Source organism: Salvelinus namaycush, chromosome 16 (genome assembly GCF_016432855.1).
Source record: "Salvelinus namaycush isolate Seneca chromosome 16, SaNama_1.0, whole genome shotgun sequence".
Classification (NCBI taxonomy): Eukaryota; Metazoa; Chordata; class Actinopteri; order Salmoniformes; family Salmonidae; genus Salvelinus; species Salvelinus namaycush.
The window spans coordinates 26,977,639-26,992,145 of NC_052322.1; the positions used below are offsets into that span (position 1 = coordinate 26,977,639).

General features: G+C 46.6%; 1 pseudogene; it reads left to right on the top strand.

The window, feature by feature from the left end:
* Positions 1 to 8,238: 8,238 nt before the first annotated feature.
* The window catches only part of LOC120061600, a 36,862-nt pseudogene continuing 30,593 nt past the window's right edge, over positions 8,239 to 14,507 (top strand).

A 14,507-nucleotide genomic window follows, 5' to 3' on the forward strand; every position in this document is an offset into this window, starting at 1 on the left:
ACACGGGACTGTAGCGTTTGTTCGTTCGTTTGTTATAGTCTGTACCTGTTCCTACGTGCTTCGTGTTATATGTAAGTTCTCATGGTTTAGGTCAGTCTACATTCGTTTTTGTTATTTTGTAATCTTTCCAAGTGTTTGTTTTCTTGTTTCGTCGTTTGCTTTAATAAATCATTATGTATTCACAACCCGCTGCATTTTGGTCGAATCACTCCTCCTCCTCTTCGTATGAAGAGGAGGAGGAATGCCGTTACACCATCTACCGCGCTATGGTCTATATCAACCGAGACAGCTGTATATATATGTAGCCATGAAATATTTTTGCGCCATCTTCTTCGTATTGCAAAAACACAACTACTTACACACAATACACGCTGTAACACAATACAATATTACTCCTCCAAGATCTTTAAATTATTTTTACTAACCCCCAAACAATCAAAGTCTAGCTCATCAACAATATCATTCCCCTAGGAATACTTAAACATAAAAACACTTTCTACCAAAAAACTCTGGCTTGTTACCACCCACAGCATTTTCTAAAAGATATGATATGAAAAAGCTGTAAGAGATTAAATGAATCCCCGGGAAGGGCCATTACCTGTTCTTGGCTTGGCCCGCTGACCAGCCTGGTGGCTTCTGTGGGGCCAAGGATGGGGGTCTTGACCCCGTCTGTGGTGGACATGGTCCTCTGGTCCTACGGACCTGGTAGTGGAGGGAAGCTGAGGGGCTGAAGGGCCGGTGGTGGTACAGCAGCAGGGAGAGACAGAGGCAGCTGATCCTGGCTGGATCCCACAGGGTCTGTGTGTGTTTGTGTGTCAGAGCTCCCATTCATCCCCTACCACCTCTGTCATCAACTGACACTGCAGGCCGCTGTGCAAACAGCCTATTGGACCGCACTGTTCAAACCAATCATTCACTAAGCAAATTAAATGGGATAATGCCGCTTTTAATAAACGTATAATATGAAGTCCTATGCAGTTTGGTCGTAGACATCTCACCTCTTTCTAAGGTGTGCTAATGTTTTGTCTATAGTGATTACATAAACTCAGCAAAAAAAGAAATGTCCCTTTTTCAGGACCCTGTCTTTCAAAGATAATTCGTAAAAATCCAAATAACTTCACAGATCTTCATTGTAAAGGGTTTAAACACTGTTTCCCATGCTTGTTCATTGAACCATAAACAATTAATGAACATGCACCTGTGGAACGGTCGTTAAGACGCCAACAGCTTACAGACGGTAGGCAATTAAGGTCACATTTATGAAAACTTAGGACACTAAAGAGGCCTTTCTAATGACTCTGAAAAACACCAAAGAAAAATGCCCAGGGTTCCTGCTCATCTGCGTGAACGTGCCTTAGGCATGCTGCAAGGAGGCATGAGGACTGCAGATGGGGTCAGGGCAATAAATTGCAATGTCCGTACTGTGAGGACAGTACTGCGCTAAGACAGCGCTACATGGAGACAGGACGGACAGCTGATCGTCCTCGCAGTGGCAGACCACGTGTAATAACACCTGCACAGGATCGGTACATCCGAACATCACACCTGCGGGACAGGTACAGGATGGCAACAACAACTGCCCGAATTACACCAGGAATGCACAATCCCTACATCAGTGCTCAGACTGTCCACAATAGGCTGAGAGAGGCTGGACAGAGGGCTTGTAGGCCTGTTGTAAGGCAGGTCCTCACCAGACATCACTGGCAACAACGTCGCCTATGGGCACAAACCCACCGTTGCTGGACCAGACAGGACTGGCAAAAAGTGCTCTTCACTGACGAGTCTCGGTTTTGTCTCACCAGGGGTGATAGTCAGATTTGCGTTTATCGTCGAAGGAATGAGCGTTACACCGAGGCCTGTACTCTGGAGCGGGATCGATTTGGAGGTGGAGGGTCCGTCATGACCTGGGGCGGTGTGTCACAGCATCATCGGACTGAGCTTGTTGTTATTGCAGGCAATCTCAACGCTGTGCATTACAGGGAAGACATCCTCCTCCCGGTACCCTTCCTGCAGGCTCATCCTGACATGACCCTCCAGCATGACAATGCCACTAGCCATACTGCTCGTTCTGTGCGTGATTTCCTGCAGTACAGGAATGTCAGTGTTCTGCCATGGCCAGCGAAGAGCCCGGATCTCAATCCCATTGAGCACATCTGGGACCTGTTGGATCGCAGGGTGAGGGCTAGGGCCATTCCACACAGAAATGTCCGGGAACTTGCAGGTGCCTTGGTTGAAGAGTGGGGTAACATCTCACAGCAAGAACTGGCAAATCTGGTGCAGTCCATGAGGAGGAGATGCACTGCAGTACTTAATGCAGCTGGTGGCCACACCAGATACTGACTGTTACTTTTGATTTTGACCCCCCCTTTGTTCAGGGACACATTATTCCATTTCTGTTAGTCACATGTCTGTGGAACTTGTTCAGTTTATGTCTCAGTTGTTGAATCTTGTTATATTTATACAAATATTTACACATGTTAAGTTTGCTGAAAATAAACACAGTTGACAGTGAGAGGACATTTCCTTTTTTGCTGAGTTTATTTATGAAAACGTCCCTGTTCCCAGTCTGTAGTTAAAAAAAGATATTGAGCTAGCCAAAGTATTATGTTTGATCTCAATCTCTAGTATCAATGTGCATAATTGATTCAATTTGATCATAATAATTATTCACTTTACTGTTCCATTGCTGGGCCTTTTAGCAACAGTATAAAAATATCATAATTTGATCTGTTTCTGTCAATGTATCAGATTGACTAAACCTGTGCTTCTGAACCCTTCTCACTTGATGAGGCTGAGACACATCAACACTACAGCATGATTCACAATACCATGAAAACTTTACAAACAACTCCTGAATATGGGAACACAGATCGAAAAGCACTCAAATGAAATGTACATTTTAGGTATATTGCAATATATGTATTCTTACACAGATTATTTTGTTAGCAATTTTATTTTAATTCTCCCAGTAAAACTGACATATATTTTCATTTACATTTTAGGCATGTAGTAGACACTCTTATCCAGAACGACTTAGCGCATTGTCACGATCGTCTTCGTGAGAGAGAAAGGACCAAGGCGCAGCGTGTGCAAAATACATCTCTTTATTTTGGAAGAGAGAAAAAACACGAAACGAACACTATACACAAACTAACAAAACAACAAACGACCGTGAAGCTAAATAACGTAAGTGCACAGACAAGCAACAAACGTTCAACATAGACAACACCCCACAAAAGCCTACTGCCTATGGCTGCCTTAAATATGGCTCCCAATCAGAGACAATGAATGACAGCTGTCTCTGATTGAGAACCAATCTAGGCAGCCATAGACATAACTAGACAACACTACTCTACTCTGCCCCATACACATACAACACCCCTAGACATTACAAAACACATACCTTCCCCATGTCACACCCTGACCTAACTAAAAAACATAAAGAAAACAAAGAATACTAAGGCCAGGGCGTGACACGCATTCATCTGAGACAAGCACATATTGTAACGGATTTCCTCTTCGTCTGAGGAGGAGTAGCAAGGATCGGACCAATGTGCAGCGTGGTAAGTGTCCATAATGAGATATTTAATAACTCAACAGAACACTGAACAAAATAACAAAAGTACAAACAAACAACCGAAACAGTCCCGTATGGTACTAACACAGGAAACAACCACCCACAAAACACAATAGAAAACAGGCTACCTAAATATGGCTCCCAATCAGAGACAACGACTGACACTTGCCTCTGATTGAGATCCATACTAGGCCAAACACATAGAAATATAACAACAGAACAAAACATAGAAAAACAACATAGAATGCCCACCCCAACTCACGCCCTGACCAACTAAAATAAAGACATAAAAAAGGAACTAAGGTCAGAACGTGACACATATCACTGTCATAGTAAGTACATTTTTCCTCAATACTGTAAAGCAGGGGTTTTAAACTTTTCTTGCCCAGGAACCCCCGCTCAGGCAAACCGGTGACCCAGGGATCTCCATCATATGTTAGCAAAAAACTTTTTCAGATGTCTTGTCTTATCAGATGAATTAGAATGGCAAGAATAATATTAAAGCAAATTTCCTGAAATTCTACACATCTTGCCATGCGGCGGAGTGAACATTTGGCAATTTTAAAGCTAATTCCCTGCAATTCTACACATTTTGAAGGTCCCCAAGAATACAGCGGCCTCCATCATTCTTAAATGGAAGAAGTTTGGAACCACCAAGACTCTTCCTAGAGCTGGCCACCCAGCCAAACTGAGCAATCGCGGGAGAAGGGCCTTGGTCAGGAAGGTGACCAAGAACACGATGGTCAGTCTGACAGAGCTCTAGAGTTCCTCTGTGGAGATGCGAGAAACCTTCCAGAAGGACAACCATCTCTGCAGCACTCCACCAATCAGGCCTTAATGGTAGAGTGGCCAGACGGAAGCCACTCCTCAGTAAAAGGCACATGACAGCCCACCTGAAGTTTGCCAAAAGGCACCTTAAGACTCTCAGACCATGAGAAACAAGATTCTTTGGTCTGATGAAATCAAGATTGAACTCTTTGGCCTGAATGCCAAGCGTCACGTCTGGAGGAAACCTGGCACCATACCTACGGTGAAGCATGGTGGTGGCAGCAACATGCTGTGGGGATGTTTTTCAGTGGCAGGGACTGGGAGACTAGTCAGTAATGAGGGAAAGATTAACGGAGCAAAGTACAGAGAGATCCTTGATGAAAACCTGCTCCAGAGTGCTCAGGACCTCAGACTGGGGCGAATGTTCACCATCCAACAGGACAACGACCCTAAGCACACAGCCAAGACAATGCAGGAGTGGCTTCGGGACAAGACAACGCAGGAGTGGCCCAGTCAGAGCCCGTACTTGAGCCTGACCGAACATCTCTGGAGAGACCTGAAAATAGCCGTGCAGCAACATTCCCCATCAAACCTGATAGAGCTTGAGAGGATCTGCAGAGAGAATTGGAGAAACTCCCCAAATACAGGTGTGCCAAGCTTGTAGCGTCATACCCAAGAAGACTCGAGGCTGTAATCGCTGCCAAAGGTGCTTCAACCAAGTACTGAGTAAAGGGTGAATACTTATGTAAATGTGATATTTTTATTTATTTATATATATATATATATATATAAAGTTGCACAAATTTCTAAAATCCTGTTTTTGCTTAGTCATTATGGGGTATTGTGTGTAGATTAATGAGGGGGAAAAACGATTTAATACATTTTAGAATAAGGCTGTAACCTAACAAAATATGCAAAAAGTCAAGGGGTCTGAATACTTTCTGAAGTACACATACACATACACACACACACACACAATTATGTCATACTATATTTGTAAGGACTTCTTGGGGACCAACAAATGATTCCCATTCAAAATCCTATTTTCCCTAACCCTCAACCTAACCTCAACCTGTAACCCTAAACCTAACCCTAATTCTTGTGAGGACTTCTGGTACTCACAAGTAGGACTTCTGGTACTCACAAGTATCGTAAAACGTGAACAATTTTTAGGTCCTTCTTCTGACACCGCCTTGTATAGAGGTCATGGAAGGCAGGGAGCTCGGCCCCAGTGATGTACTGGGCCATATTCACCACCCTCTGTAGCGCAGTGCGGTCGAAAGCCAAGCAGCTGCTATACCAAGCTCTGATATAGTCAGTCAAGATGCTCTCAGTGGTGCAGCTGTAGAACGTTTTGAGGATATGCGGGCCCATGACAAATCTTTTTTTGCCTCCTGAGGGGGAAGAGTCATTGTCGTGCTCGCTTCACAACTGTGTTGGTGTGTTTGGTCCATGATAGATTCATAGTGATCTGGGCCCCGAGAAATTTGAAGCTCTCAACCCACTCCACTACAGCCCCGTCAATGTGAATGATTGCGTGTTTGGCCCTCCATTTCCTGTAGTCCACGATCAGCTCCTTTGTCTTGCTGACATTGAGAGAGAGGTTGTTGTCCTGGCACGTGTCGCTGACCTCCTCCCTGTAGGCTGTTTCATCGTCGTTGGTGATCAGGCCAACCGCTGTTGTGTCGTAAGAAAACATAATGATGGTGTTGGAGTTGTGCCCGGCCACAACTCCATGGGTGAACGGGGAGTACAGGAGGGGACTAAGCTCGCACCCTTGAGAAGCCCTGTGTTGAGGGTCAGCGTGGCGGATGTGTTGTTGCCTACCCTACAGCCCGTCAGGAAGTCCAGGATCGAGTTGCAGAGGGAGGTGTTTAATCCCAAGGTCCGTAGCTTGTTGATGAGCTTGGAGGGCACTATGGTGTTGAACGCTGAGCTGTAGTCAATGAACAGCATTCTCACGTAGGTGATCCGTTTGTCCAGGTGGGAAAGGGCAGTGGAGTGCAATAGAGATTGCATTATCTGTGGATCTGTTTTGGTGGTATATGATTTGGTGTGGGTCCAGGGTGTCTGGGATGATGGCAATGATGTGTGCCATGACTAGCCTTTCAAAGCATTTCATGGCTGCAGATGTGGGTGTTGCGGAGCAATAGTCATTTAGACTGGTTACCTTGGTGTTCTTGGGCACAGGGACTGTGGTTATCTGCTTGAAACATATAGGTATTACAGACTGGGCCAGAGAGAGTTTGAAAATGTCAGTGAAGACACTTGCCAGCTGGTCAACGCATGCTCAAAATAATGGAGCTGGAGGGAATAGCAGACATTTTACGGGCTCCTGACCAATTGGGCTATTTATTTATTTTATTTTTTATTTTTTTGCGCTGATCTTAAGTTTTTCTATACATCGGCAGGAAAGAACAGCAGCATCGGGTAAGCTCAGTGGTGGTGGTGTGTGTCTCTTTGTTAACAACAGCTGGTGTGCGATCTCGAGGTTTTGCTCCCCTGACTCAGAATACCTCATGATAAGCAGTAGACCATACTATTTGCCAAGAGATCTTTCATCTATATTAGTCAGAGCTGTCTATTTACCACCACAAACTGATGCTGCCACTAAGACCACACTCAACGAGCTGTATAGGGCCATAAGCAAACAAGAAAATGCTCACCCAGAGGCAGCACTCCACGCGGCCGGTGATTTTAATGCAGGAAAACTGAAATCCGTCGTACCTCATTTCTACCAGCATGTCACCTGTGCAACTGGACATGAATTAGTGAAATAAACGTACGGTATGTCTAATTAAAGCAGAGGTCTCCCAGCTGATCAGCACATGCTCTGAGTACGTGTCTAGGTAATCCGTCTGGCCCTGCAGTCTTGTGAGTGTTAACCTGTTTAAATGTCTTACATCTGTGAAAAAACTGTAGTTCACCTTTACTCCGCACAAAGAGAAGAATAAAAAGCTCCCCCTCCATTTGGCAGATCTGACCATGAAGCTCTATCCTCCTGATTCCTACTTACAAGCAAAAACTCAAACAGGAATTACCAGTGACACGCTCATATATGCATATATGGTAGTTCTTTCGCTAGCACAGACTGGAATATGTTCCGGTATTCATCCGATGGCATTGAGGAGTTCACTACATCAGTCAACGGCTTCATTAATAAGTGCATCGACGACGTTGTCCCTGCGGTGATTGTACGTACAGTACATATCCAGAAGCCATGGATTACAGGAAACATCCGCACTGAGCTAAAAGCTAGAGATGCCGCTTTCAAGAAGCGGGACACTAATCCGAACGCTTATAGGAAATCCCGCTACTCCCTCTGACGAACCACCTAAGAGGCAAAGCGTCAATACATGGATTACAAAGGGAAAACCAGCTGCGAGCTGCCCAGTGACGCGAGCCTACCAGCTGAGCTAAATGCCTTCTATGCTTGCTTCGAGGCAGGCAACACTGAACCATGCATGAGAGCACCAGCTGTTCCGGATGACTGTGTGATCACACTCTCCGTAGCCAATATGAGTAAGACCTTTAAACATTCACAAGGCTGCAGGGCCAGACAGATTACTCAGAGCATGTGCTAACCAGCTGGGAGACCTCTGCTTTTGTGGAGGGTTCATTAGATGTACCATACGTTTATTTCACAAATTCATGTCCATGGCCTCTGTTTCACTGGGTGTGTTTGTATGTGTGTGATGTACAAGGATACAACCGTGTGTTTGTAGGTGCCGTACGGCATGCACAACGTGTGTGTGTGTGTAAGCATCTGTGTGTGTGTACTCATGCAGGTGGATGTATTTGTCACACATCAGTAGATGTTCTGCCTGACGCACTCCTATTTGGCAGCCGTATGGTTGCACCCCCCGCTATGCAGTCGCCGTGGATTGTGAGAAATGGAGGCGGAGGGCGCCATGCCAAATGAGGCCCAGGGCCCGGTGGCCACTAGCGCCAGGAGCAGCAGTACGACTCCCAGTAACACCAGTGTCACCACCAGCAGCACTGGGAGGCCAACACTACCCTACATCTCTGTCTATACTGGGATCCCAGACAGACAGACTCTTCAGGTACACTAGTAGCCTACGCATGTTTTTTTTCTATCTCTCAAAAGCCTGTGCAGTATGGTGGTAGTTCAACCTTTGTCTGGTAGTTGCTGTTGTTTTCTTCACCATTGCAGCTTGTGAATTTGGATGTTTTGTTGCATCACAACATCAACAAAAATAGGATTGTGGAATAAAGTGACTTTTCAAACATGTAATGCTGCCAATGTCTTCAGAAAGCAATACTGTTGTAATAGGTGGTGGAGTTTGTAAAATGTTATGAAATGGTTTTGAAATGGATTTGATCCTCAGCCCTGCTCAGTGGTGCAGATCAATCTGAATTTGCCAGGTCTTTAGTAGCCATCTAGTAGCCAGTTTAAGACCTAAGTCTTAAGATCATGGGTTGGAAGCGAACTAATTTTCCATTCGTTTCGTTCTGAAAAGAACGCTTATTTTTTGCGTTCTGTTCCGACCAGCAAAATAAAGTTTGAATCCCAAACAATTACCGGTTTATATAGTATATAGTATATATATTTTAAACCTCTGAAATCATTATTGTTTTTGCATTAAGCTCAACATTAAATTACTTCACCAATCATGCAGTGCTGATAGAGCAGCTTGCTATGGAGCGGGCAAAGTATAGCTCAGTGAGTTGTTTAGTTGGGTGATGGAAAGACAAGTGTAGGGCATGAGATGCAACAGAAATTTTTCTGGTGTGGAGAAGAGCAAGAGATGGTGGAGGAGGAGGGTTGGCTTGAAGCGCTGGGAATCTTGTGATGACATACATTATCTGAATTAGGCCCACAGAATTATACCTACGGAGGAGCGGCTTCTTTGGAAGAACTTTGAATGTCTTTGACTTCAGAGTTGGCTTAACGCTGGTCCAGAGCTAGCTAGCAAGCTAAGAAGCATGTGTGTACAAAGCGGCACCAGAATTAAAAACACGTCTTACGTTTTTGTAGTTAATAAATCCAATGTGAAATGTGCTAACTATAGTATCCATAATTAGCACTGAAAAAGTTAATCCATCCTTCTCTAATTAAACATTTCTTTCCCTATCTTCTGAATCACATTTGTAATGTCAGTAGGTTACAGCTATGCTTTGGAGGGGAGGGGCAGGTAGCATACATGCACACACACTGGCAAAGATTTGCAGCTGTCAGGCAGACGCTGGAAGAGGTTTCTGATTGACAAAGGGAGGGCTTTGCATAGGCGCTTTGTTATATTTTATGTGGGACTGGAAAAAAAAGTGAGGAACGTACAAGAACGTTATTAAGCAGCGCTTGGAACCGGTTTAGGGAACAGAACTAAGAACTGGAAAAGAAAGACTTTTTTCAAGGAATAGAATCAGAACCGTTAAAAAAAAGAACATGGGAACAGGTTAAGATAATAATAATAATAATCATCATCATCATCATCCTTATCATAATAACTTTGTGTACAGCGCTTTTCAGGTAAAAGTGCTTCACATAATAAAACAATAAAACATATATAAAAGTACTACAAAAAAACTAACAGGAGGAGGAAGGAGAACTAAAAGGAGAACTAAAATCATACATTGAAATCGTACATTAAAAGCATCTTTCTAAAAGTGTGTCTTCATCAGGGATTTTAAAAGAGGCACTGAAGCTGCAACCCTGATATCCTCTGGTAGACCATTCCAAAGTCTAGGGGCCCTAATTGCAAATTCCCAGTCTACTTTAGTTTTCAACCTAGACTTTGGAATGGTCAACCTTTCCCTGCCAGAAGATCTCAGGCTGCGTCCTGGCTCGTAGAGAGATAAAAATCAGAGATATAGGATGGGGCTAAACCAAGCCTTAAACGTGATTAGTACAATTTTAAAATCTATTTTAAACATGACTGGTAGCCAGTGGAGAGAAGCTAAAATAGGTGTGATATGGTTACATTTTATGGTGCCTGTTAAAAGCCTAGCTGCAGCTTTTTTTAACTAACTGTAGATGATTGAGTGATTTCTGACTGAGACATGTATGCAAAGAGTTACCGTAATCTAAGTGTGAGCAAATAAAAGCATGTATAACTTTCTCCAGATCAGTGACTGAAATAAAATACTTGACTTTAGCTATATATACAGTACCAGTCAATGGTTTGGACACAACTACTCATTCAAAGGTTTTTCTTTATTCTTACTATTTTCTACGTTGTAGAATAATAGTGAAGACATCAAAACTATGAAATAACACATATGGAATAATGTAGTAACCAAAAAAGTGTTAAACAAATCAAAATATATTTTAGATTTGAGATTCTTCTCCACCCTTTACCTTGATGACAGCTTTGCACCCTCTTGGCATTCTCTCAACCAGCTTCATGAGGAATGCTTTTCCAACCGTCCTGAAGGAGTTCCCACAAATGCTCAGCACTTGTTGGTGGCTTTTCGTTCACTCTGCGGTCCAACTCATCCCAAACCATCTCAACTGGGTTGAGGTCGGGTGATTGTGGAGGCCAGGTCATCTGATGCTGCTCTCCTTCTTGGTCAAATAGCCCTTACACAGCCTGGAGGTGTGTTGGATCATTGTTCTGTTGAAAAACTAATGATAGTCCCACTAACCGCAAACCAGATGGGATGGCGTATCGCTGCAAAATGCTGTGGTAGCCATGCTGGTTTGTGTGCCTTGAATTCTAAATAAATCACTGATGGTGCCACTAGCAAAGCACCCCACACCATCACACCTCCTCCTCCTTGCTTCACGGTGGGAACCACACTTATGGAGATCATCCGTTCACCTACTCTGCATCTCACAAAGACTCTGTGGTTGGAACCAAAAATCGCAAATTTGGACTCATCAGGCCAAAGGACAGATTTCCACCAGTCTAATGTCCATTGCTTGGGTTTCTTGGACCAAGCAAGTCTCTTCTTCTTATTGGTGTCCTTTAGTATTCTTTGCAGCAATTCGACCATGAAGACATGATTCACGCAGTGTCCTCTGAACACTTGATGTTAAGATGTGTCTGTTGCTTGAATTCTATGAATTATTTATTTGGGCTGCAATCTGAGGTGCAGTTAACACAAATTAACTTATTCTCTGCAGCAAAGGTAACTCTGGGTCTTGCCTTCCTGCGGCGATCCTCATGAGAGCCAGTTTCATCATAGCGCTTGATGGTTTTTGCAACTGCACTTGAAATATGAAAAGTTCTTGAAATTTTCCGAATTGAATTCATGTCTTAAAGTAATGATGGACTGTCATTTCTCTTTGCTTATTTGAGCTGTTCTTGCCATATTATGGACTTGGTCTTTTACCAAATAAGGCTATCTTCTGTATAACACATACAATTTTTTTTTTACTACATGATTCCATATGTGTTTTTCCTGTCACGATCGTCTTCTTGTGAGAGATTGGACCAAGGCGCAGCGTGTGCAAAATACATCTCTTTATTGTGGAAGAGAGAAAAAACACGAAAACGAACACTATACACAAACTAACAAAAACAACAAACGACCGTGAAGCTAAATAACGTAAGTGCACAGACAAGCAACAAATGTTCAACATAGACAATTACCCACAAACACATGATGCCCATGGCTGCCTTAAATATGGCTCCCAATTAGAGACAATAAACCACAGCTGTCTCTAATTGAGAACCAAATCAGGCAGCCATCGACATACAAACACCTAGACAAGACATTACCCCATTAAACCTACAAACCCCTAGACAAACCAAAACACATACTTCCCCATGTCACACCCTGACCTAACTAAAATAATAATGAAAACAAAGATAACTAAGGCCAGGGTGTGACATAACCCCCCCTTAAGGTGCGAACTCCGGGCGCACCAGCATTAAGTCTAGGGGAGGGTCTGGGTGGGCGTCTGTCCACGGTGGCGGCTCTGGCACTGGTCGTGGTCCCCACCCCACCATAGTCACTACCCGCTTTCGTAGCCTCCTCCAAATGACCACCCGCCAACTTAACCCCACTGGATTAAGGGGCAGCACCGGACTAAGTGGCAGCACCGGACTAAGGGGCAGCACCAGGATAAGGGGCAGCACCAGGATAAGGGGCAGCACCAGGATAACGGGCAGCACCAGGATAAGGGGCAGCACCAGGATAAGGGGCAGCACCAGGATAAGGGGCAGCACCAGGATAAGGGGCAGCACCAGGATAACGGGCAGCACCAGGATAAGGGGCAGCACCAGGATAAGGGGCAGTACCAGGATAAGGGGCAGCACCAGGATAAGGGGCAGCTCCGGACTGAGGGACAGCACCGGACTGAGGGGCAGCACCGGACTGAGGGGCAGCACCGGACTGAATGGCGGATCCTGGCTGGCTGGCTCTGGCGGATCCTGGCTGGCTGGCGGATCCTGGCTGGCTGGCTCTGGCGGATCCTGGCTGGACGGCTCTGGCGGATCCTGGCTGGACGGCTCAGGCTGCTCATGGCTGGCTGACGGATCTGGCTGCTCATGGCTGGCTGACGGATCTGGCTGCTCATGGCTGGCTGACGGATCTGGCTGCTCATGGCTGGCTGACGGATCTGGCTGCTCATGGCTGGCTGACGGATCTGTCTGCTCATGGCTGGCTGACGGATCTGGCTGCTCATGGCTGGCTGAAGGCTCTGGCTGCTCATGGCTGGCGGAAGGCTCTGGCTGATCCTGTCTGGCGGAAGGCTCTGGCTGATCCTGTCTGGCGGAAGGCTCTGGCTGATCCTGTCTGGCGGAAGGCTCTGGCTGATCCTGTCTGGCGGAAGGCTCTGGCTGATCCTGTCTGGCGGAAGGCTCTGGCTGATCCTGTCTGGCGGAAGGCTTTGGCTGCTCCTGTCTGGCGGAAGGCTTTGGCTGCTCCTGTCTGGCGAAAGGCTCTAGCGGCTCCTGTCTGGCGGAAGGCTCTAGCGGCTCCTGTCTGGCGGACGGCTCTGAAGGCTCATGGCAGACGGGCGGCTTTGCAGGCTCAGTACAGACGGGCGGCTTTGAATACTCAGTACAGACGGGCAGTTCATGCGGCGCTTGGCAGACGGACAGTTCAGACGGCGTTGGGCAGACGGGCAGTTCAGGCGCCGTTGGGCAGACGGGCAGTTCAGGCGCCGTTGGGCAGACGGGCAGTTCAGGCGCCGTTTGGCAGACGGGCAGTTCAGGCGCCGTTGGGCAGACGGGCAGTTCAGGCGCCGTTGGGCAGACGGGCAGTTCAGGCGCCGTTTGGCAGACGGGCAGTTCAGGCGCCGTTGGGCAGACGGGCAGTTCAGGCGCCGTTGGGCAGACGGCAGACTCTGGCCGGCTGAGACGCACTGTAGGCCTGGTGCGTGGTGCCGGAACTGGTGGTACCGGGCTGAGGACACGCATCTCAGGGCGAGTGCGGGGAGAAGGATCAGTGCGTACAGGGCTCTGGAGAAGCACATGAGGCTTGGTGCGTGGTGCCGGAACTGGTGGTACCGGACTAGAGACACGCACCTCAAGGCTAGTGCGGGGAGCAGGAACAGGGCACACTGGACTCTCAAGGCGTACTATAGGCCTGGTGCGTGGTACCGGCACTGGTGGTACCGGGCTGAGGGCACGCACATCAGGGCGAATACAGGGAGAAGGAACAGTGCGTACAGGGCTCTGGAGACGCACATGAGGCTTGGTGCGTGGTGCCGGAACTGGAGGCACTGGGCTGGAGACACGCACCACAGGGAGAGTGCGTGGAGCAGGAACAGGGCACACTGGACTCTCAAGGCGTACTATAGGCCTGGTGCGTGGTACCAGAACTGGAGGTACCGGGCTGAGGGCACGCACCTCAGGGCGAGTGCGGGGAGAAGGAACAGTGCGTACAGGACTCTTGAGACGCACAGGAGGCTTTGTGCGTGCTGTAGGTACTGTCTTCACCAGACGGCTAGCACGCACCTCAGGACGAGTATGGAGAGCTGTTCCCGGTGACATTAACTCACCAACACGTTCGTTAGGACGGATGCCGTGCCTCATGCACCAAACCAATACATCCCTCATAACTCTCTCCTCCAATTTCTCCATTAACTCCTTTACTGTCTCTGCGTCGCTCACCTCCAAATCCGCCCTCACCGGCTCCCTACGGTAAGCAGGAGGAGTTGGCTCACGTCTCCCGACTGACCCAACAAAATTACCCGAGAGCCCCCCCCCCAAGAAATTTTTGGGTTTGACTTACGGGCTTCCAGCCTTGT